Genomic DNA, 23,275 nt, shown 5'->3' with positions numbered 1-23,275 from the left:
TTTTCCATGTCCATTTCACCACTCCTCCTAGTGACAGATAGATAAACCTCAACTCAAGTTGGCCAAACAGGTCCCAGGATGAGCTACCCTCTTTATGTCTTTTGCTGTTATGGTCAAGGTCACTTCCCTTACAGATAAAAATGTAGCACACCCCAGGAAGGTGAGGAAAAACCCTGAGGTTTCTAGTCCTTGCTGAAAAATAAGCCTAAAAAGAACAAAAGGCTGCACAGTCCCTACTCTTGGAGACTGTAATCTTGCAAGGTCCTAACCACTCTTCGGCTTCCTTTCTGCCTAGAGCACAGCAAAGGGCTAACTGCTCTGAGATGAAGGAGCAATTAATAATCTTTATTTTACAGATGAGAAAAATAAGGTTTAGATAAACTACATGATTAGCCCCAAATCACATCTAATAAGAAGCAGAGCTGGGATTTGAATGCAGTCTGTATACATGCTTTCAAAACTTGTGAAACCATTACATCTATTCTACCTAACTACCAGCACAAACTCCTGAATTTAGAAGGCTTCATTCCAGATCTAAGAAGCTATACTGCACTGGCCTTACTCTCTTCCCTACTCTACAGTTTGTTTTTCTAGAGTCTGCAATGCTTTTATCTTTCAGAGACCAGCTCACTAAAAGCCTTCCTAAATTGCTCAGAAAGATTAAGGGGCATGATCAAGGCTGCCCACCTTTAGAGACAAAAGAAAGCTGGGTTTTCTAAGTACCTTCATTTTCATGCAAATGTAGGGAGCTTCCCACTCCATTCCTACCACCCCCCTCTTTGAGTAAACATTCCCTGGGCCCGGCTGCTCCTCAGATTAATGCTTTAATTAATTGGCAGATTGGGTAGCATTTTCCAAGCCTGTATGGACAGTGATCACATCAGCTGTATAAAACCTGCTTCTTATCCCCCACCTACCCCCACCTAGAGATGTACAATTTGCAGGAAAAACCTAGAAGAAAACCTTTGTGTGTGTGAGGTGATAGAGGGTTGAGATGTAAGGAATGGAAATACTAGGAAAAACTGAAATATATAAAATACTTTTGTGTAAAGCATATTAAAAAATATAAAGTCACCTAGTCTTGCTTTAGAAACATTAACTATTACATATGATTTGGTCGGTCACTTAAAAAATATGGTCATAGTTAGTATAGTTGAGATATAAAAGTCTAGATGTAAAAATAATCTTTAATTAAGAGGTGGGAAAGGAAAGATTTTCTGAGCTTTCATCCAGTTGCTATAACTGCATTTTCTTCATGGTGAAAGACTAGGGAAATTTTACAGCCATGGCTTGACACTTCCAGAGCCATGTGCATTTTTAATTTTTTTTTAAATAAGATGTCTTTTCTTTCTTTTTTTTTAATAAAGATTTTTATTTATTTATTTGGCAGAGAGAGAGACAGTGAGAGAGGGAACACAAGCAGGGGGAGAGGGAGAAGGAGAAGCAGGCTTCCCGCGGAGCAGGGAGCCTGATGCGGGCTTGATCCCAGGACCCTGGGATCATGACCTGAGCCGAAGGCAGTCGCTTAACCAACTGAGCCACCCAGACGCCCCCATGTGCATTTTTTAATTTGGTAAAACCAACTCTTTCTGGTATAGTGTTCTATAAATTTTAACACATATATAGATTCCTGTAATCACTGTGACAGTGTGACAATTGGGATACAGAACACTTTCATCACCCCAGAAAACTCCCTCTTATCTCTTTGTAGTCACACCCTCCTCCCCACTCAAACCCCTGTCAACCACTGATGTATTCTCCATCACCACAGTTTTATCAAGAAGGTCATAAAATGAAATCATACAGGATGTTACTTTTGAGACTGGCTTCTTTCACTCAGCATGATGCCTTCACCTAAACTGCCGCTCAACAGTTTGTTCCCTTTTTATTGTTGTGTAGTATTCCATTGCGTGTATGTACCACAGTTTATCCATTCACTAGTTGAAGGACATTTGGCTTCTCCAGTTTGAGGCAATTTTGAGTAAAGCTGCTATAAACATTTGTGTACAGGTTTTTGTGTGAAGAACAATGGTTTGCATTTCTCTGGGATAAACACCCAGGAGTGGGATTTCTGGGTCAAAGGGTAAGTGTACGTTTAGCTTTATAAGAAACTGCCAAACTGTTTTCCAGAGTTTCCGTATCACTTTGCATTCTCACCAGCAATGAGAGTTCTGGTTTCTCCACATCCTGTCTGGTACTTGGTATTTTCAGTATTTTTATTTAAGCCATCCTAACAGGTAGGTAGTGGTATCTCCATGTGGTTTAGATTTGCATTTCTTTAATGGCTAGTGACACTGAACATCTTTTTCATGTGCTTATTTGCCATCCATGTATCCTTTTTGGTCGACGTGTCTGTGTCTGTTCAAGTCTTTACCCCATTTTTTAAATTGAATTGTTTGTTTTCTTACTGTTGAGTTTAGAGACTTCTTTATTTATTCTGGATTCGGTCTTTTATTGGCAATACAATGATTTACAAATGTTTTCTCCCAGTCTGTAGCTTGTCTTTTCAATCTCTTCACGGTATCTCTCATAGAACAGACATTTTTACTTTGGTGAAGTCTGGTGTATCAATTTTTTTTCTTTTGTGCATTATGTTTTTGGTGTCATATCTAATACTCTTTGCCTAATCCCAGGCCACGAAGATTTTTCCTATGTTTTCCTCTAAAAGATACACAGCTTTATGCTTTTTGTTTACATCTGTGATCTATTTTGAGTTAATTTTTCTATAATGTGTGAGGTTTGCATGGAGCTTCTTTTTCTTTTTGCATATGGATGTCCATTTGTTCCAACAACATTTATTGAAACAAATTCTTTCTTCACTGAATTATCATTGCACTCTGCGCCAATCATTAACTGACCTTATTTAAAAAAAAATTTTTTTTAAGATTTTTAAATTTATTTATTTGATAGAGAGAGCACAAGCAGGTGGAGTAGCAGGTAGAGGGAGAGGGAGAAGCAGGCTCCCCGCTGAGCAAGGAGACTGAAGTGGGGCTTGACCCTAGGACCCTGGGATCATGACCCGAGCCAAAGGCAGTTGCTTAACCAACTGAGCCACCCAGGCGCCCCTAACTGACCTTATTTTTATAAGTATATTCTGGGTTCTCTATTCTGTTCCATTGATCTGTGTATCTCACTCTCTGAAAGCAAACTGTCTTGATTAACTATATTCTAAGTCTTAAAATCAGGTAGTGTGATCCCTCCAACTTTATTATTTTTCAATACTGCTTTCAGCATTCTAGTTCCTTTGCCTTTCTATTTCAACATAAATTTGTCTATATTTACAAAAATCTTGCTGGGAATTTGATAGGAGTTGCACTGAGTCTATAGATTAGTTTGGGAAGAAATGCCATCTTTACTAAGTTGTGTCTACCAATCCATGGACATGGTATAGTCTCTCTATATCTTTTTAGATTCTGTATGTTTTGTTAGATGTATATTTTATTTGGTATGTTTGTAAATGGTATTGTGTTTCAATTTCAGTTTCTAGAAGTTCATTTTTAATATATAGAAATGTGACTGATTTTCTGTTGTTGTTTTAAATCAGAACATTTAATGTGTGACCAATCATTGAAATCCATTAAGATGAACTGGATGCTACAACAGCTGCCCTCTTGGGCTTAAGTATTGTTCCTTCACAGAATCCATGCCTGAATCTGCAGTATACAATTTTTAGGTGCCTCATTTGACCAGTCCCAGTGGGATTCCGTTTTTGTTTTTTTAAGATTTATTTATTTGAGAGAGAGAAAGAGAGAGCGTGCACTAGGGGGGAGTGGCAGAAGGAGAGCAAAAGAGAAACCAAGGTAGACTCCACACTGAGTGTAGAGCCAGATGGAGGGCTCGATTCCACCACCCCAAGATCACGACCTGAGCCAAAACCAAGAGTCGCTTAACTGATGGCACCACTAGGTGCCCTGGTATTTTGTCTTTTAGCCTTGGCACTCTAGTTATACTTCTCTTCTGCTTGGCAGGATTGCCACATTTGCCATAGGTTGACTTCTGAAGGTGGCAGGCCTCAGAGGCACAGCGGCAACACAATGTGTGCGTCTTACTGAGACGCTTTCCAAATGCTATCCCCTTCATCATCTCATCTGTACGGCCAAGATCAAAGAGACAAAATGTGACTGATTTTTGTGTGTTGACCTTATATCCTGTGACCTTACTAAACTCACTTACTAGTTCTAGGATTTTTTGTTTTTGTTTTTGTAGATTCCTTGGGGTTTTCTGCATGGACAATTATGTTATCTGCAGACAGTGAGTTTTATTTCTTCCTTTCCAATTTACATGCCTTTTATTTCCTTTTCTTGACTCACTGTACAGGCTGGGACTTCCAGTACTATGAAAGCAGACATCTTTCCTTGCTGTCAATTTTAGGGTAAATGCATTCAGTGTTTCACTGTAAAGTAGATATTAGTCATAAGTTTTTTTGTAATTGTTCATTATCATGAGTGGATTTCAATGTTATCAAATGCCTTTTTGTCATCAATTGATATGATCAAGTGGTTTTCCTTCTTTAGAATGTTAATATGGCAGATTAATTGGTTTTCAGATATTGAATCATTCTTGCATTCCTAGGATTAAAACTCACTTAGTCTCGGTATATTATTCTTTTAATATATTGGTAGATTTTATTTGTTAATCTGTTTCATACGGTGAAAGAGCTCACTATGGCATGAGAGGCCTGAAGTTGGCAGGAGTGATATCATATAAAGGCTTGGACAAAGTCCCATAGAGAACTCTCTGGAGGCTCTGGATGTGGCCCTTGCACAGTATATAATCCAGTCAATGGACAAGGGATCATTAGTCTCACTACTTCTCACTACTACCAATAGCCAGGCATATGACACTCAAGCTCATCTGTCAAATTAGGTAGTTAGAATCTATGACTGCTAAAATACGTTCTTTCTGACACTTCTATTCTGTGAATCAATGCTTTATGGAGACTTAGTGATGGCAAACTAGAAGAGCTGGACTTTTTTTAAAAAAGATTTTATTTTTAAGTACTCTCTATACTCTGTGTGGGGCTTGAACTCACAACCCTGAGATCAAGAGCCACACACTCTACCAACTGAGCCTGCCAGATGCCCCAGAGCCAGAGTTTTTAATTAGCCCACCAGGAACCTTCACTATTACCCTCACTCCCATAACCCCTACAAAAAAAGAGAATCGTGATATATAAAATTAATTTTTCCAAGAGTTTGGTCTAGGCAGAATTGGAGTTTTGCTCTCTAGGTTCAACTGCTGATTGCTAAGAGCATCAGGGACACTCTAACAGGAACACCCCCTGCAGCTTTTGGTGGTGGTAGTGGGCGGGACAGACATGGCAGGGGAGACTGTGCTACTAGCAGGGTGCCACTAGTGAGGACACTTCTGATTTAAGAGGTAACTCTTTGTGGGCACCTGGGTGGCTCAGATGGTTAAGCGACTGCCTTCGGCTCAGGTCATGATCCCAGGGTCCTGGGATCGAGTCCCGCATCGGGCTCCCGGCTCAGCAGGGAGCCTGCTTCTCCCTCTGACCCTCTCCCCTCTCATGCTGTTTCTCTCTTGCTCGCTCTCTAAAAAAAAAAAAAAGAGGTAACTCTTTGTAAACACGTTTAAAAAAAAAACCAAAAAACAAAAAACCAGCCCTGGAATTTCAATTCAAAATCCTGTTAAGATGTTCAGATGGTCCTCTATAATAGTGCTTTCTCAAACAGTCTGTGGTTAGGGCCAATTTATTTTTTTTCCTTTAGTGTCAATCCATTGCAGACCCATCATTTTATAAACTATAATAAAATGAACTGCTAGAGAATGAAATTTTAAAAACAAAGACATAAACTCCATTTTATTATTAAAATCAACAATATATAAAATTACTGTCAAGATGTTATAAAAATTTCTAAATGCTTTCCCTCAATTTCTGCATACATCCCATCATGTACCAAGCAGCAATCTGTGAACCTAAAATGATTTATAGATTATACTTTGAGTAACAGTGCTCTAGAAAAATAAACCCTAATTTTCAACTGGCCATTCTAGAAAATCCTCCAAATCCTAGGATATTATGGCTAAGATAGGCCCTAAAAATAATTTACAAATGAGGGGTGCCTGGGTGGCTCAGTCAGTTAAGCGTCTACCTTCGGCTCAGGTCATGATCCCAGGGTCCTGGGATCGATACCCACGTCGGGCTCCCTGCTTAGCGGAGAGCTCCCTCTGCCTGCCTTGCCTCTCTGCCTACTTGTGCTCTCTCTCTCTCTGTCAAATAAATAATACCTTTTTTAAAAATTTACAAATGAGATAATTAAGGTTTAGAAAGGCTGGGATGCCTGGGTGGCTCAGATCGTTAAGCCTCTGCCTTCAGCTCAGGTCATGATCTCCAGGTTCTGGGGTTGAGCCCCTTGTTGGGCTCCCAGCTCAGCGGGGAGTCTGCTTCTCTCTCTCCCTCTACCTCTCCCCGATTGTGCTCTCTCTGTCTCTCACTCTCAAATGAGTAAATAAAATCTTAAAAAAAAAAAAAAAGATTTAGAAAGGTTAAGTAATTTGTAAAATGCTACAAAGCCAGTTAGTATTGGATCCAGGACTAGAAGTTGAGGGCACTAGGTGGAAAAAAAATGGGCTTCTCAATAGGATTTAGATTCCAGTTGGGCAACTTAATGGCTGTGTGATAGATACTAAATTTTTCAAAGCCTGTATTTTATCACCTGTAAAATAGGTGTTAAAGAATTAAAAATTAATTATATTTTAAAAAGAAATAACAGCAGCTAACATTTATTGAGCATATACGAATGTGTCAGGCACCGTGCTCAGTAGTTTACATAAATTATCTCATTTAATGCATATAAATATATTGTACAATGCATGGAATACAGTAAATGTGTAAAATATAACTAAGATATTATTATTCTAGTTTTTTAGTCCTGGGTCCCAGTCCAGGGTTCTTAATACTGTAAGTTACTTTAAGTTCAGTTTATTTTTTTTTCAGATTTATTTATTTTAGAAAGAGAGAGAGACAGCACAAACACACAAATGGGGGCAGGAGCAGAGGGAGAGGGATAAGCAGATTCCACAGTGAGTATGGAGCCCGATGTGGGGCTCGATGCAGGGCTCAATCCCACGACCCTGAAATCATGACCTGAGCTGAAATCAAGAGTCGGATGCTTAACCAACTGAGCCACTCAGGCGTCCCAGTTCAGTTTTCTTTCTTCCTTTCTTTTCTTTTTTCTTTCCTTCCTTCCTTCCTTCCAGATTTTATTTATATGTCAGAGAGAGAGAGATTGAGAGAGCAAAGCAGGGGGAGCAGCAGACAGAGGGAGAAGCAGGCTCCCCACCGAGCAAGGAGTCTGATGCAGGACTCGATCCCAGAACCGTGAGATCATGACCTGAGCCGAAGGCAGACACTTAACGACTGAGCCACCCAGGCGTCCCTCAGTTTTATTTCTTAAGATCTAAGTAAATATCAAAAACTTCAAAGGCAAGCCTTCTCTATCTTTGATTACTAAACACTAAAAGGGATAAAAATTCAGGATACCAAGATAACTAGTGGTTGTTATTTATGTATGGTGCAATTTCAGATAGCTCTTTTAATTTCTGAAGGTTTCAGCTTTCTCCAAGGTATGCATAGTTATCAGAGAAAGGAAGAGACTCCCCTTTCTTAAACAAATGAGTGAAATATTCATCCTCCTTTTAGAAGAGATAAAAATAACAATAATAGGGCGCCTGGGTGGCTCAGTTGGTTAAGCGACTGCCTTCGGCTCAGGTCATGATCCTGGAGTCCCGGGATCGAGTCCCGCATCGGGCTCCCTGCTCGGCAGGGAGCCTGCTTCTCCCTCTGACCCTTCCCCCTCTCATGTGCTCTCTGTCTCTCTCATTCTCTCTGTCTCAAATAAATAAATAAAATCTTTAAAAAATAAAAATAAAAAAATAACAATAATAGTAGCTACTATTTATTACCTTGTGCCATGCCATGTGCTAAGCACCTTATATACCTTCTCTCTTCAAAATTATCCCCATTTTGCTTTTTGGTTTTTTTTAAAGATTTATTTTTTGACAGAGAGAGACAGCAAGAGAGGGAACACAAGCAAGGGGAGTGGGACAGGGAGAAGTAGGCTTCCCGCGGAGCAGGGAGCCTGATGCAGAACTCGATCCCAGGACCCTGGGATCATGACCTGAGCCGAAGGCAGACACTTAACGACTGAGCCACCCAGGCACCCCCAAAATTATCCCCATTTTGAAGATGAAAATGAGACTGAGAAAGTAGATCTACCCACCAGCTAACAAGTGGTGGAAATGAGAATCAAATCCAGGTTCATGTGACTCAAAAATCTGTGCTTGTAGCTATTCAACTCCACTGCTTCCTACGAAGCCAGAACAGAAAAGTTTCTGGTGTTCTGCCTTCTGGCTCAGCCTGCCTGGCAAATGAATTCAATTGTCTAGATCTTCTTCAAAAGAGTGAAAAAGCTGCCTGAGTCCTTCAGGGGAAAGGTGCCCATGATGCTGCTCATAGTAATCAGGCTGAGTAATTTCACAACCAAGGAGACATCTGACACCACTGCCAAGCAGCCAAAATTCCCACCCTGGAAGGTTGTCAACTTCAAGGCACAAACAGTCCAGTAAACAGAGAGTGCAGATCAGGTAGAGGGGTACTCTGAAGGTGACTGGTCCATGTTCCAAGATGGGACAGAAAAAAGGGAAGGAGTACAAGGAGGGGAAATGCAACTCCTCATTGAAAAAAGAACACTTGGGATCCTTCTAGGATTAGGCCACCTGCTTCTTTTTTTTTTTTTTTTAAAGGTTTTATTTATTCATTTGAGACAGAGAGAGAGAGAGCATGAGCAGGGAGAGAGGCAGAGGGAAAGGGAGAAGCAGGCTCCCCGCTGAGCCAGGAGCCCAATGTGGGGCTCAATCCCAGGACCCTGGGATCATGACCTGAGCTGAAGGCAGATGCTTAACCATCTGAGCCACCCAGGCGCCCTAGGCCACCTGCTTCTAAAACCAAATTTGAGTCCTACTTCTGGCTAATCAGTGCTGAATAAGAACAATTACAACAAGAATTATTAAACTATTTCTGGAGAAGCTCATGAACCACTTCAACACCAAGCAAAGTGAAACCCTTTAGAGATGTCTTGGTTGTATTCCCCTCATACTCTGTTCAACAGCTGTGAGCAGGGAGTTCAACTCCCTATATTAAGATATTAAAACAGAGGGCGCCTGGGTGGCTCAGTTGGTTAAGCGACTGCCTTTGGCTCAGGTCATGATCCTGGAGCCCCGGGATCGAGTCCCGCATCGGGCTCCCTGCTCGGCAGGGAGTCTGCTTCTCCCTCTGACCCTCCTCCCTCTCATGCTCTCTGTCTCTCATTCTCTCTGTCTCAAATAAATAAATAAAATCTTAAAAAAAAAAAAAAAGATATTAAAACAGAGAAGTCTCAGTTTGGCCCAACATCAATCTGAGAATCTGCAGATGTCCCCCAAGTCTCTTGTCTTTCCAGATGATGAGTTGACCTGTCCAAAAGGGAATGAATCCTGACATTGTTTTCTTTTTACGTCAGAGCTGCCACCCTCACTGATAATCTATGCCAAAGGTCTCAACATGTGGCATCAAGCACTGCCCTTAGACAAAAGGGAACACTCTCTTCTTAGCCTATAGGGGAACAGTCACTCTCCTCCTAGGAGTTTGGGGTTCTCCAGCCTGCAGCAGCCTTTTCTCATTTGGCCAGCATTGGGCTGGCACATTCCTGAGCCAAAATGCACACATAAGCTGCTTTCCCTGGTAGCGAAGCTCTTCACTCCTGAGTGACTCTTGTCAGGGGCGGATGGGCATTCTCAATTGGATTACGCTGACAAGGAAAAAGGCCTGTGGTATATTATTTCAACACCATTTGGCTTCAGAAATGCCTGTCTCGACCCTTTTGCCCTCAGAGCCTATTTCTCCCTTCTTGCTTTCTAGAGGGTCACCAGCCTGCTCCCATCCTTGCTCCTTATCCTGCAAATACTGGCTCATGTTCCTGGAGACAGAATATTGTCATTCACAAGGTGGATCATGTATAACAGACTAATAAATCAGAGCATGATACAAACAAAAGTCAAGTTCATTTACCCCTCTTGATATTTCTGTATTCAGAGACACAGACAAAATTATTTGAACATAAAAAGCTTTTGGGTTTTTGGCTTTTCTGTCTATGCCTGGACATTTTATTTTAGGAAAAATGGTCAGGTCCTCATATTCTACTTTTCTGACTATGTTATACCTAGGAATATTTTTGGTAAAAGTCGAAGTAAGATTGGGAATGATCTACAAATGGAATTTTTGAGATACTCTTAAGTTCAGTAGGAAGAAACTGTACTCTTTGTGGTCACTAGAGGACATCAAGAGTAGTGGTCCAAAGGATGAGCAAAACTAAACTTTGGTAAAGCCAGAAGCCCCTGGAGTATCTGCCACACCTGCCATACCTTTATTTCCAGACCTCAAATGGTTATGTGGGGATTTAGGCTTGACTTCAGGAACTGACTTGAACGAAGACTGACTGACAAAGGGCAGCTTTCAGAGAAATGTATTATCTTCCAGGCTTAAGGGTCAAACCCAGACAAGCCTTTGCAACCTTGCTCTATACAACAGGAGAAATAAAGAAATGCACTTGGCCCAGTCTTGGCCTATCTCAGGCAAAACACTTCACTTCTCTGGCCCATAGTTTCCTCATCCATAGAGTTTTCCCAGGGAAGGTGGCAGTGGTGGTAGTTTAACTAAATTCTTTAAGGCTCCTTTAGATTCCTAAAACTTATAAAATGCAAAGTACAGTTTGAGGTAAGTGCACATGAATGCAGACAGTCTGTTACAAAGGAAGCCTGGGGGAAAAGCAAGCCCAGTTTGTTTGTCTAAGCTCCTGACAGTAGATCCTCTTTTCTTAGCTATCACCTAACAGTTCCCAGATCTGTCCCAAATGCTTAGTTTCTCAAGGCGCCTTTAGACTTGGGAAGGGGGTCAATTATCTTTGATATTATGACCCTTAAGAGACAAAATATGATGTTGGGTTAATCACTACCACATCTAGGTACAAGGTGACTCCATGGCCAGCATAAGATAATGGTACCAACCACTTACACTAAGAAAGGCAAATTACTTCTAATACTTGATCCTTTTAAAAAACTCTTTAGAGGGGCGCCTGGGTGGCTCAGTTGGTTAAGCATCTGCCTTCGGCTGGGGTCGTGAGGATCGAGCCCCATGCCAGGCTCTCTGCTCAGCAGGGAGCCTGCTTCTCCCTCTCCCTTTGCCTGCCACTCCCCCTGCTTGTGCTGTCAAATAAATAAATAAAGTCTTAAAAAAAAACCCAAAAAACTCTTTAGGAAGTATTCATTTTTTAGGCTAATTCTAGCCCTCAATGGCCAACCCAACCTGAATAGCCAGTTTAGCTTGCTGCTAGGAGCTGCTATCTACCACCCTTAGAAGAAGAATCCTATTCCACTGCCAAGAACAACCACCTTAATTTGACTCGGACATCAGGAACAGCTACACAGATTATTAAGCATAATTGTTATACATAGATTATTTATTTTATTCTCCCAATAACCCTGAGAAACAGTATTACTGTTCCATTTTACATATAAAGAAACCAAGGCCCAGGGCACCTCAGGGGCCCAGTCGGTTAAGCGACTGACTCTTGATTTCTGCTCAGGTCATGATCTCAGGATGGTGAGATCGAGCCCCACGTCGGGCTCTGCACTGCTGAGCATGGAGCCTGCTTAAGATTCTCTCCCTCCAGGGGCGCCTGGATGGCTCAGTCGTTAAGTGTCTGCCTTCGGCTCAGGTCATGATCCGGGGGTCCTGGGATCGAGCCCCGCGTCGGGCTTCCTGCTCTGCGGGAGGCCTGCTTTTCCCTCTCCCTCACTTGTGTTCCCTCTCTGGCTGTCTCTCTCTCTGTCAAAGAAATAAATTAAAAAAAAAAAGATTCTCTCCCTCTCCTCCTCCCCTGCTCGCTCTCTCTCTCTCGAAGGAAGGAAGGAAGGAAGAAACAAACCAAGGCACTAAGGCTAAGAGACTTGCCCAAGATCACACAGTAAATCAAAGAGCCAGAATTTAGAGCCAGGTCTTTTCTGGCTTTCAAAGTCCATGCTCTTAAACACTGTATTATGTCCTTTAATATTATACCATGCTATTGCTGCTACAGGTTTACTACTAGATATATTTATTAACTGCATGAGTTGGATGGCAAATAAAAATTTAAAATTCAGCTATCCTGGAATTGAAGTTTCTTCTCTACCTTTCCTCCTCCTATCCATTGACTAAACACTGTTCGCTATTGATTTTAGTACTGCCACACGAATTAAGCATCAGGTTTGCCCAGGTTGCCTCCTAATCCAAGAGGAAGAGTGAGGCTCCTTTAACAAGGCTGGCAGGGCTAAATGAGGCCCACAGGGACTGGCCTCAAATGTAACGCAGAGGCCTGAGGACAGACTGATCCATCTGTCTTACTGACAGCAAAGTTTGATATGTATCAACTCTATAAACACTAGTTTTTTCCTTTTAGAGGAAATTGGCACATATTGAAAGGAAAGCAATTAGGTTGTAACATACAGGCAAAAGCCAGAGCTGCTCTGGTCCTTTACTCTGCCTTGCCGTTTTCTGCATACATTGTACAAGACCAAGCCCAAACTTAAGCAGGCAATTTGAAAGCCCAGGAGAAATTAAAAACTTCTGTTGCTACACTTTAAAAGAGAACAATTCACCCCAACTTTATGCAGTCATTACACTTGGAGCAACTTTTTCAATCCAAATTCCTCTCATAGTCTTGTAAAAAGTTCCAGTGTTTGATGGTAGCAAGAAGAGAAGGCAATTATAGGTTTATTATCAGTTACCACCCTGTCAGGTCTCCTCTAGGGGCCCTGAAGGGGAAATAAAAGGAAATAAAAAAGAACTAAATTCTGAACTGACATTAGCAAAGTCTACAGATATGGAAAAGACCGAAGGGTCAACAGCCAAAACTTTTGGAGAAGAATCAGAGTCCCCAAAGAGTATCAATTACAGGACTGGTAGCAGTCTTCCCCTGTGCCTTAAGTGTACAGAATCCTATTTATTCACTTTTCTCCAACAGCTGAAAATGGTTTCTACAGCAGCAGATCATAAATTCTTAGTGATACTAAGACTAAGGAATCTTATTCTGCCTCAGATATCCTTTGTGCTATTGGGCTCAAGAATTTGACGATAATGTACATTTCCCATTTTACAGATGGGGAAAACAAAGGCATCAAAAGTGTAACCCATAAGGGCCAGAACAAGTATTCTAACCACTTGCCATTGCTGTCTCTAAAGACGTGTGTAAGCTGAAAAATGAACAAGAACATTTTTGGAAACAGCAGTATTCTGAGAAGTCACATTATTTGTTCTGAAAGGTACCTAGAGAACCTTTAAGACAGCCAAATCTGGAGGAACAATCCTGAAAGCATTGGGAAACAACCATGTTCAGAAAACATGCAGAACCCGAGTTCAGCCAACACCTGTTTCCCCAACAATATCTGTCTATCTATCTGTCTCTCGTTTTATCCCAACTGCACACAATACAAAAGCTGCATTATTCTGGTAAAGTTGCATTCCAGCCCAGGGCACACAGTTAATGTTTTTTACAGCCCACATGCCTTCTTGTGATGGATGGCCACTTTATAATGAAATACTTTATGCTCAATCAACTCACAAATAATAAGTGTTCCACTACATGGCATTAAAAATAAACCCCAAATCAGAAAGACTCAGAAAGAAATAAGGAACAGGAGTACAAGGGTGATTCCTGGAAAGAGAGGAGGAACCCAGGAAAGAATCCTCTGTAACTCCTTCATTTCTAAAGAAGGCACAGTCCTAAGGAGAATTTGGTCTAAAGAAGGCATTAATTTCAACAAGTGATGTTGGAACAAATGGACATCCATCTGCAAAAAAACCCCAACCCCCCTCCAAAACCAACCAAAAAAAAAGAAGCTCCATGCAAACCTCACACATTATAGAAAAATTAACTCAAAATAGATCACAGATGTAAACAAAAAGCATAAAGCTGTGTATCTTTTAGAGGAAAACATAGGAAAAATCTTCGTGGCCTGGGATTAGGCAAAGAGTATTAGATATGACACCAAAAACATAATGCACAAAAGAAAAAAAATTGATACACCAGACTTCACCAAAGTAAAAATGTCTGTTCTATGAGAGATACCGTGAAGAGATTGAAAAGACAAGCTACAGACTGGGAGAAAACATTTGTAAATCATTGTATTGCCAATAAAAGACCGAATCCAGAATAAATAAAGAAGTCTCTAAACTCAACAGTAAGAAAACAAACAATTCAATTTAAAAAATGGGGTAAAGACTTGAACAGACACAGACACGTCGACCAAAAAGGATACATGGATGGCAAATAAGCACATGAAAAAGATGTTCAGTGTCACTAGCCATTAAAGAAATGCAAATCTAAACCACATGGAGATACCACTACCTACCTGTTAGGATGGCTTAAATAAAAATACTGAAAATACCAAGTACCAGACAGGATGTGGAGAAACCAGAACTCTCATTGCTGGTGAGAATGCAAAGTGATACGGAAACTCTGGAAAACAGTTTGGCAGTTTCTTATAAAGCTAAACGTACACTTACCCTTTGACCCAGAAATCCCACTCCTGGGTGTTTATCCCAGAGAAATGCAAACCATTGTTCTTCACACAAAAACCTGTACACAAATGTTTATAGCAGCTTTACTCAAAATTGCCTCAAACTGGAGAAGCCAAATGTCCTTCAACTAGTGAATGGATAAACTGTGGTACATACACGCAATGGAATACTACACAACAATAAAAAAGGAACAAACTGTTGAGCGGCAGTTTAGGTGAAGGCATCATGCTGAGTGAAAGAAGCCAGTCTCAGAAGTAACATCCTGTATGATTTCATTTTATGACCTTCTTGATAAAACTGTGGTGATGGAGAATACATCAGTGGTTGACAGGGGTTTGAGTGGGGAGGAGGGTGTGACTACAAAGAGATAAGAGGGAGTTTTCTGGGGCGATGAAACTCTTTTGAATCCTGATTGTCACAGTGATTACAGGGATCTATGTGTATCTTAAAATTCATACAAACTGGGGGCGCCTGAGTGGCTCAGTGGGGTCAGCGTCTGACTCTTGATTTCGGCTCAGGTCATGATCTCAGGGCTTCGTGCTCAGCAGGGAGTCTCTAGAGCTTCTCTCTTTCCCTCTCCCTTTGCCCCCCCCCCACTCGCGAATGAGTGCTCTCTCTCTCAAATAAATAAATCTTCAAAATTCATACAATTGTATACTAAAAAAAGTTACTTTTACTATGAAAATTAAAAAAAGAAAATATATCTATTGAAAGAATCATAGTCTATGAGTCTCAGCCTAGTTCATACCAAGGATGGCATCCACACGATGCAGCCCAACAGCAGGCCCTGCCTTTCAAGACTGAGGTCTGAAGATATCCGGATTAGGTTTAAAGGAAAGGCCACCTATGAAGGTCGACCTAAACTCAGAAATGCCCTTTCCTGTCAAGGATTTGTGGAAAGGCTAGACTAGCATGGAGAACCTATTTCCTCTCTCCCTGGACTCTTCTAACCAATATTAGAGAAGATTTAGAACTGGAACCTATTCTTTCAAAATTTTCAGTTGAAGCTGCCCTTTAATGATAGACTACATTTCTGTTAACTTCAACCCCACTGAGCATGGTTAGAGAAACTACTGCTTTGGTATTTTAAGTCATTTGCCTTTGGGATCCCGCACCCTAACCTTCAGTTTCTTGCTTTAACCTTTGAGAATTAGTTCCCCACGGCCTAGGTAAGATAGAGGCATTAAAAATATAGAGAAACAGGGGCACCTGGGTGGCACAATCGGTTAAGCATCTGCCTTTGGTCAGATCTCCGGGGCTGGGATTGAGTCCTGTGTCAGGCTTCCTGTTCAGCAGGGAGTCTGCTTCTCTCTCTCCCTCTCCCTCTCCCCCTCCCTACTGCTCATTCACTCTCCCTCTCTCTCAAATAAATAAATAAAATCTTTGAAAAAAAAATAAAAATATAGAGAAACAGTTTACCAGGGAATAATTTCTCTCCCATAATACTTGACACATAGGATACCAACTCTTACCTCGCTAAAGGCCCTTGGCAATATGAACATCACTAAAGAAAGTGCTGACTTCTGCACACAGTTTCAAGGAGAAGGGTGGGGGTAAGAAGCAAGGTAAGGAGGGGCTTTCATCTGGGACACAGACTACCCCATGCTCAAGAAGCACGTGGGACACCAAAGGCCCCTCTCTCCTACATGAAGATGTACATTTACCTGCTTCAAATGTATCAAGTCACAGTATATATATACTATTATGTACCCCTGTCCTGCAAGCAAAAGTCTCTAATCCAATATCCATTAGATTAGGTCTGAATTCTGTTGGCCAAGCCCCAGCCTCTCAGGGGGCTGGCATCAAATAGGGAGGCTGGAGTAGGGTTTCAAACACCTGTTTCAGCTTTTTAAGTGTCCGATTCACGCCACTGTGCTCTGGCAGCAGGGACCCTGATGATGTGGGTTCTCTTCTCCTGCCAAATCCTCAACTTAAAGAGCCTAGCTCCTCAGGAGAGAAAGAAGATAGACTGGGGGCTACAGCCACTTTGAAAAACTACCTCTTTTAAAGTTAAACACACATCTACATTATGATCCAGCAATTTCACTCTTAAGTATTTATCCAAGAGAAACTAAAACATACATTCACAAAAAGACTTCTATAGGAGTATTTATAGCAGCCTATTCTTAACAAAGACTAGAAATAATCCAAATGTCCTTCAGTAAGAGAATGAATAAATTATCTGTGGTTTATCCATACAATTGGAAACTAGTCAGTAAAACAAAATAAATCAAAACAAACAAAAAACCAGTGATACATGAAACAACAGGGATGAATTCGAAAAATGTGCTAAGTGAAAAGAAGCTAGATATGAGAGCATATCCTATGATTCCAACTATATGAAACCCAAAAACAAAACTAATCAATGGTAATAGAACACAGAAAGTGGTTTTGTGTGTGTTAGGGGTAATTTAAAGGGGGCATGAGAAAACTTTCTGGGGTAATGAAAATGTTCTGTATCTTTTTTTTTCCCTTGTACGGTGGTTACAATGTGTTTATATAATTATCAAAATTTATTAACTAAACACCTAAGGTCTGTTCATTTTATTGTATGTTAATTATACCTCAATTTAAAAAGAGAAAAGAACTGGGAATTTGGGGTAAGCCTCTCCTACTTGGCATTATTTGGGAGAATGAAGATATAGAAGAGAAGAAAGAAATTTACTTCCCAACTCACCATTCTGGTAGCAGAGGCTCAACAGCCAGCTGAGCTGCCACCTCAGTGCCCCTTGGGCAACCTTTGGGGAAGAAGAGATTTTCAGGTGGTAACTGATATATCTTCAATGGTGCCCTCCTGCTTCCCAAAGGAGTGTCACTGAACTGTCTTCAACAGTGTTTACTTCCCATTGCTCGAAGTATAATCGGGGATCCAATTTAGAAGAAGAAAGTTCATATACAACAAAAACTAGGCCCTTAATAATTACAACTCAGTCTTCAAAAAAATTAAATTATAACCAGACTAACAGACAAGTCAACACTCCAGTTTCAGAACTGCCACTACTCTGTCATGAGGCCTTGCATAAGACATGACCTCTAAGCCGCAGTTCTCTATACAATGGACTAGATGACTTCTTTTTTTTTTAATATTTTATTTATTTATTTGACAGAGAGAGACACAGCGAGAGAGGGAACACAAGCAGGGGGAGTGGGAGAGGGAGAAGCAGGAAGCCCGATGAGCAGGAAGCCCGATGTGGGGCTCGATCCCAGGACTCTGGGATCATGACCTGAGCCGAAGGCAGAGGCTTAACGACTGAGCCACCCAAGCACCCTGGACTAGATGACTTCTATGTTTCATTTTAACTCTACCACTGCATGATTTTATAACTCTTTTAAGTTCATGTGGCCTTCAGGATCAGATGGGAAAGGCAAGTCTTGTAACCCTTCTCAGCACTGTTACATAGACTCATCCTTTAGCTTAATGAGGACCTCCAGAGAGATTCTGCATATCATGTGAAAGGATGCCTCCTCTCTAACACACTTAAGGAGTTAGAGAGAAAAGCAGCAAATCTAAGATGTGAGAAGCTGCTTAAATGGCAAACACAAGGTGGCACAGGTTAAAGAGGAGTAAATACCCTCAAAATCCAGTAGGAAGACTGGAGAAGGAAAACAGACAAACGTACCTACTATATGAGTACCTACTATATGCAAGGTATGCATTGTACAAATAGGCACCTTGCACACATCATCTCATTAATCCTCACAAGAACCCTATAAGACAAGTTTTTAATCTTCTTTTTTTTTTTTTTTAAGATTTTTGTTTATTTATTTGACAGAGAGACAGCGAGAGAGGGAACACAAGCAGGGGGAGCACGAGAGGGAGAAGCAGGCTTCCTGCCAAGCAGGGATCCCAATGCGGGGCTTGATCCCATGACCCTGGGATCATGACCTGAGCCGAAGGCAGATGCTTAACCGACTGAGCCACCCAGGCGCCCCTTTTATCTTCATTTTATAGATAAAAAAATGGAGGTTCAAATAGGTCCAAGTAATTGCCTAAGACCACCCAATGGTAGAAATGGGATCTGAAGCCAGGTCTATTCAACTCCAAAGTTTATGCTTTTTTCCACAACCATTTGGCAGGAAATAAGTTAGAGATCCTAGATCTTCAAGGGGCCCTGTGAAATCCCAGCATTTTCTCCTTCTTGCAAATAACTCATTTCATCTATCTTGGGTAGCCCTTGGCACTACACAGAAAAAAGGGTTAAACCTACAGTTAGGAAGAGAAAATTCCCTGGAAAATTGAAACACATGCTGTGGCTCTGACTAAATTTCACACCCGTTCTGTTGAGCAACATCCATAATGTGTGAGAAGATTCCTCCTCCACCCACCCACCCCCTGCCCAACCCCCCAACTTTTATGCATTCCATCACCTGCTGCCTTCCTTCAGACCAAGCTGAGGGGGAGGAAGGGAGGAAGACTATACATCTTCGCTTGGTGCATATTTAAGCCAGAAGTTAGTAACCCCAGGGTGGGAAGAAGTACTATATGAAAAAAGAAAAGGAATAACACTTTCTTTGATTTCCACTTGAACCAGCATAGGAGTGAGCTCTTATGACAAGCCATAATGAGGGAAGGGGTTGGACTATGCTGGGGAGGAGAGGGGGAGGCTGTCCTTCCTGGAGAGTAGGCAGGATTCAGGAGAACAAGGCCAATTTACACCTGTCCCCTTGTCTGGTATTTCATGTTCAAGCAAACTCTGTATTTCTGTCCACGAGAGTTATGCCTCACCAAGGAGAACAAATGGCAAGGTGGAAACATTTTTGTTTTTTCCTCTGCTACCCCCTTCAACCAGATTCCAGCTATATAATGAATATAGTTATTTGGTACTGTTAGTTGACTGGACAAAAGTTGCTTATGGGAACCTAAGAGTTCAGGGTAGCTACTTGGTAGAAGGAATTCAAAAAAGGTAGCAACAAATTCCACTATCATAATTAGTCCCAAAGATAGTCCCATACAGTGCTACCCCTCATATGCCCTTCCTCCAATCAAGAGGTAGAGCTTATGTCTGCTCCCCTTGAATCTGGTGAGTACTTTGACATATACAATGTAGAAGAAATGACAACCTGGGATTTCCACACCCAAGCACTAAAATGGCCTTGAAGTTTCCATTTCTTCCATTTTGGAGATCTGAACTGCCATGTACAAAGTCTAAGCTACGCTATGGAAGGGAGAGGTCATGAGGAAAAGCCCTGGAGACTGAGGCATCACATCAAAAGAAGCCACACGATGCCAGACATCCAAGCCACAGCCATAGCTGACTGTAACCACAGAAGAGACCCCAAGTGAGACTATTAGAAGAACTGCCCAGCTGGGCCCTAGTCAACCCATGGAATTATGAGATATAATAAAATGGTTGTTGTTTTAAGCCACAAAGTTTTGGAGCGGTGTGTTATATAGCAATAGATAACTGAAACAGCTGGATTTTGCTAAAAATGAAACTAGTAGTTCTTTTGACCTGGGCAAGTAACATAAACTGTATTTCAGGAATACAGAAAAATCTACCCAATTTTAGTTAAAATAAAAGGAATTTAAGGGCACCTGGGTGGCTCAGTCATTAAGCGTCTGCCTTGGGCTCAGGTCATGATCCCGGGGTCCTGGGATCGAGCCCCGCATCAGGCTCCCTGCTCCACAGGAAGCCTGCTTCTCCCTCTCCCACTCCCCCTGCTTGTGCTCCCTCTCTCGCTGTGTCTCTGTCAAATTAAAAAAAAAAAATCTTTAAAAAAAAGGAATTTATGATGGGAGGGAGGGGGAGTTCCGTTCCCATTAGCAATTGAAAATAAAAAAATACCTAAGAATAAACTTAAGAAATTTATGGCACAAAAATGGGGGGAAAAAGAACCTACAAATTTTACTAGAGTCACAAAAGAAGTCTTGAACAAATGTAGAGGCCATAGCATGTTCTTGGAAGGAAGGCCAAATATATATATATATGTATATATACATATATATATACTTTTTTTTTTTAAGATTTTATTTATTTGACAGAGAGAGACATAGCGAGAGGGGGAACACAAGCAGGGGGAGTGGGTGAGGGAGAAGCAGGCTTCCCGCTGAGCAGGGAGCCTGATGTGGGACCTGGTCCCAGGACCCTGGGATCATGACCTGAGCCGAAGGCAGACGCTCAACGACTGAGCCACCCAGGCGCCCCTGGAAGGCCAAATATATTATAAAGATGTCAATCTTCCCCATACTAACTCATGTTTTTGAATCAAAATTCCAATGGAAATTTTAAAAAGAACTTGAGTAAGTGACTTTGTATGTGAAAGAAAAACCCGATGAAGAGTCAGAATACTTTTTAAAATAGTTAAACTAATGACAGAAAATTTGCAATACCATTTAAAAATGTATGATAAAGCTATAACAAATAAGTACACTACTAGCAAAAGAATAGGTAGGACAATGTATAGTATATTATATATGATGAAAGAATATTCAATAAATAGTTCTGTAACACATGGTTAATTATTATGGGGTAAACGTTAAACTCCTATTTCATTCCACTTGATAAAATAAATTCTATTTGATTAAAGGAAGATATTAATTCACTAGACAAACATTCATGAGCACCAACTCTGTGCCAGTCACTGGAGTGCATAATAGAAACATAGTGGTGAACAACGCAATGCAATCCCTGCCCCCCCACCATAGAGTTTCCTGTGTAGTGGAAGAGAACAACATTAGGCAAGGGCTCACACAAGTATTATGAAGAAGTGCAAGGTGCTAAGAGTGTTCAAAAGTAAAATATAAAAACTGAAATATATAATAGGTAGAATAAAGTGGACCTGAGGTGAAAAGAAAGTAGTGAATGAGATTCATCAACATGTTCTTAGCAGAAGAAAAGGAAATGGAAGCAGAGCTGAAAAGGCTGAATACACCAAGTGCCTTTAAAGAGAAGCACTAATGAAGAACAAGCTCTGAAACGGAAGGACCAGGTGGAAGACAAGAAAACAGGAGGACCAGTTCAGGAAACAGAAGAAAAATGGAAGAGGGGGAAATCATTGAAGAACTAATATGGGATCATCCCCTAAGATCAAATAATATGATTTTCTAGATCAAAAGGACCCTCACTAAGAACGTAGCACAATGAATAAAGAAACCCACACCAGTGTTTTAGGACACTGGGAACAAAAAGATTGTTAAAAAAAAAAAAAGTCTAGTTCAAATACAAAGGATTAAGAATCAGTATGGCACCAGACTACTCAAGATCAACACTAGAAATGAGAAGACCGAAGAAGCCACCACATTCTCAGTGAAAATAATTTCCAAACTAGAATTCTCTATTCTGTCAAATCTTCAATCTAGTGTCAGTATAGAATAAAAATAGTTACAGATATGCAGGGTCTAAAGAAAATTACATCCCAGGTATCCTTTCTCAAGAGCCTCTGGAGGATTTTTTTTCTTTTTTTTAACCAAAATGAGAGAATAAACCAAGATAAAAAGTAGACATGGGATCCAGGAAAATGGAGTCTAGAGAAAAGTGGAGGAAAGTTCCATTTAGAGAGCAAACAATGCAGAATGGAAGAAGAGGACAGGAGGCTCTGAGAAGGATGTCTCTAGGAAGAGATAAAAGGGGAATAGAAGAGCTGTGTGTTTGATCATGTGGGGAAACAGTATTCAGAGAGCTTTAAGAACTGTATTGTAGAGCTTGAGAAGAAACAGTGATAGTAACATAGAAAACTAAGCATAGTTTTTGAATAGGAAGAAATACTTGACTGGGTAGTGATAATACTTAAGATCTTAATAAAGTTAAGATTGAATATTGGTTTAACCCAGTGGAGAGATAACTATACTGCGAGGATGAAGGGAAGGAAAATGGGAACATGAAGTACTACAAAAAGTGTTCTCTCTACATCTATGAGTAAGAAGTCAACAGATACTGCTTCAAATGCAAAAATTCCATTTTAAAGAAAGGTGGTATCAGCATATTTTTTAGAAATATAAAAGTAAATATCTAAACAAATAGCTAAAAGAGTTTCGAGAGGGATCCCAAAAAGGGGGGGGGGGGGGGAGCAGCACCGGTTACATGTCTTGTAGCACTATTTGACTTTTTAAAACTCTGTATTACCTAAATAGAAGTAAAAATAATAAAAAAGAATCTCCCATAAGGAAATAAAAGTGACAGGCAAAGAATTCTGTACGAAGATATTTATACTACAACACTTATACTATTGAAAAATGGGAATAGTCTAAATAATCAATGACTGACAGGAAACCATTTAAATGAATTTTGAAACATTCATACAATGATCATTAGATTTTTTTAAAAAGAGTTTTGTTTATTTGTCAGAGAGAGAGGGAGGGAGGGCAAGCAGAGGAGTGGCAGCAGAGGGAGAAGCAGGCTCCCTGCTGAGCAGGAAGCCTGGGACTCAATCCCAGGTCCTGGGATCATGACCTGAGCTGAAGGCAGACACTTAACCGACTGAGCCACCCAGGCGTCCCTAGATCATGGGTTTTTTTTTGTTTTTTTAAAGATTTTATTTATATATTTGACAGAGAGAGACACAGCGAGAGAGGGAACACAAGCAGGGAGAGTGGGAGAGGGAGAAGCAGGCTTCCCGCAGAGCAGGGAGCCCGATGTGGGGCTCGATCCCAGGACCCTGGAATCATGACCTAAGCTGAAGGCAGATGCCTAATGACTGAGCCACCCAGGCGCCCCTAGATCT

At 40.9% G+C, this 23,275-nt stretch overlaps 1 protein-coding gene across 13 annotated transcripts in view; it reads right to left on the bottom strand.

The window, feature by feature from the left end:
- The window catches only part of GBF1 (golgi brefeldin A resistant guanine nucleotide exchange factor 1), a 125,032-nt gene that overhangs the window by 38,319 nt on the left and 63,438 nt on the right, over window positions 1-23,275 (bottom strand). The gene's annotated exons all lie outside the window — the stretch shown is intronic.

Source organism: Mirounga angustirostris, unplaced genomic scaffold, assembly GCF_029215605.1.
Source record: "Mirounga angustirostris isolate CCGP_5_RB_7025 unplaced genomic scaffold, mMirAng1.0.hap1 SCAF_6, whole genome shotgun sequence".
Lineage (NCBI taxonomy): Eukaryota > Metazoa > Chordata > Mammalia > Carnivora > Phocidae > Mirounga > Mirounga angustirostris.
The sequence above is the reverse complement of the archived record's forward strand: the minus strand, read 5'-3'. Positions and strand labels throughout refer to the sequence as shown.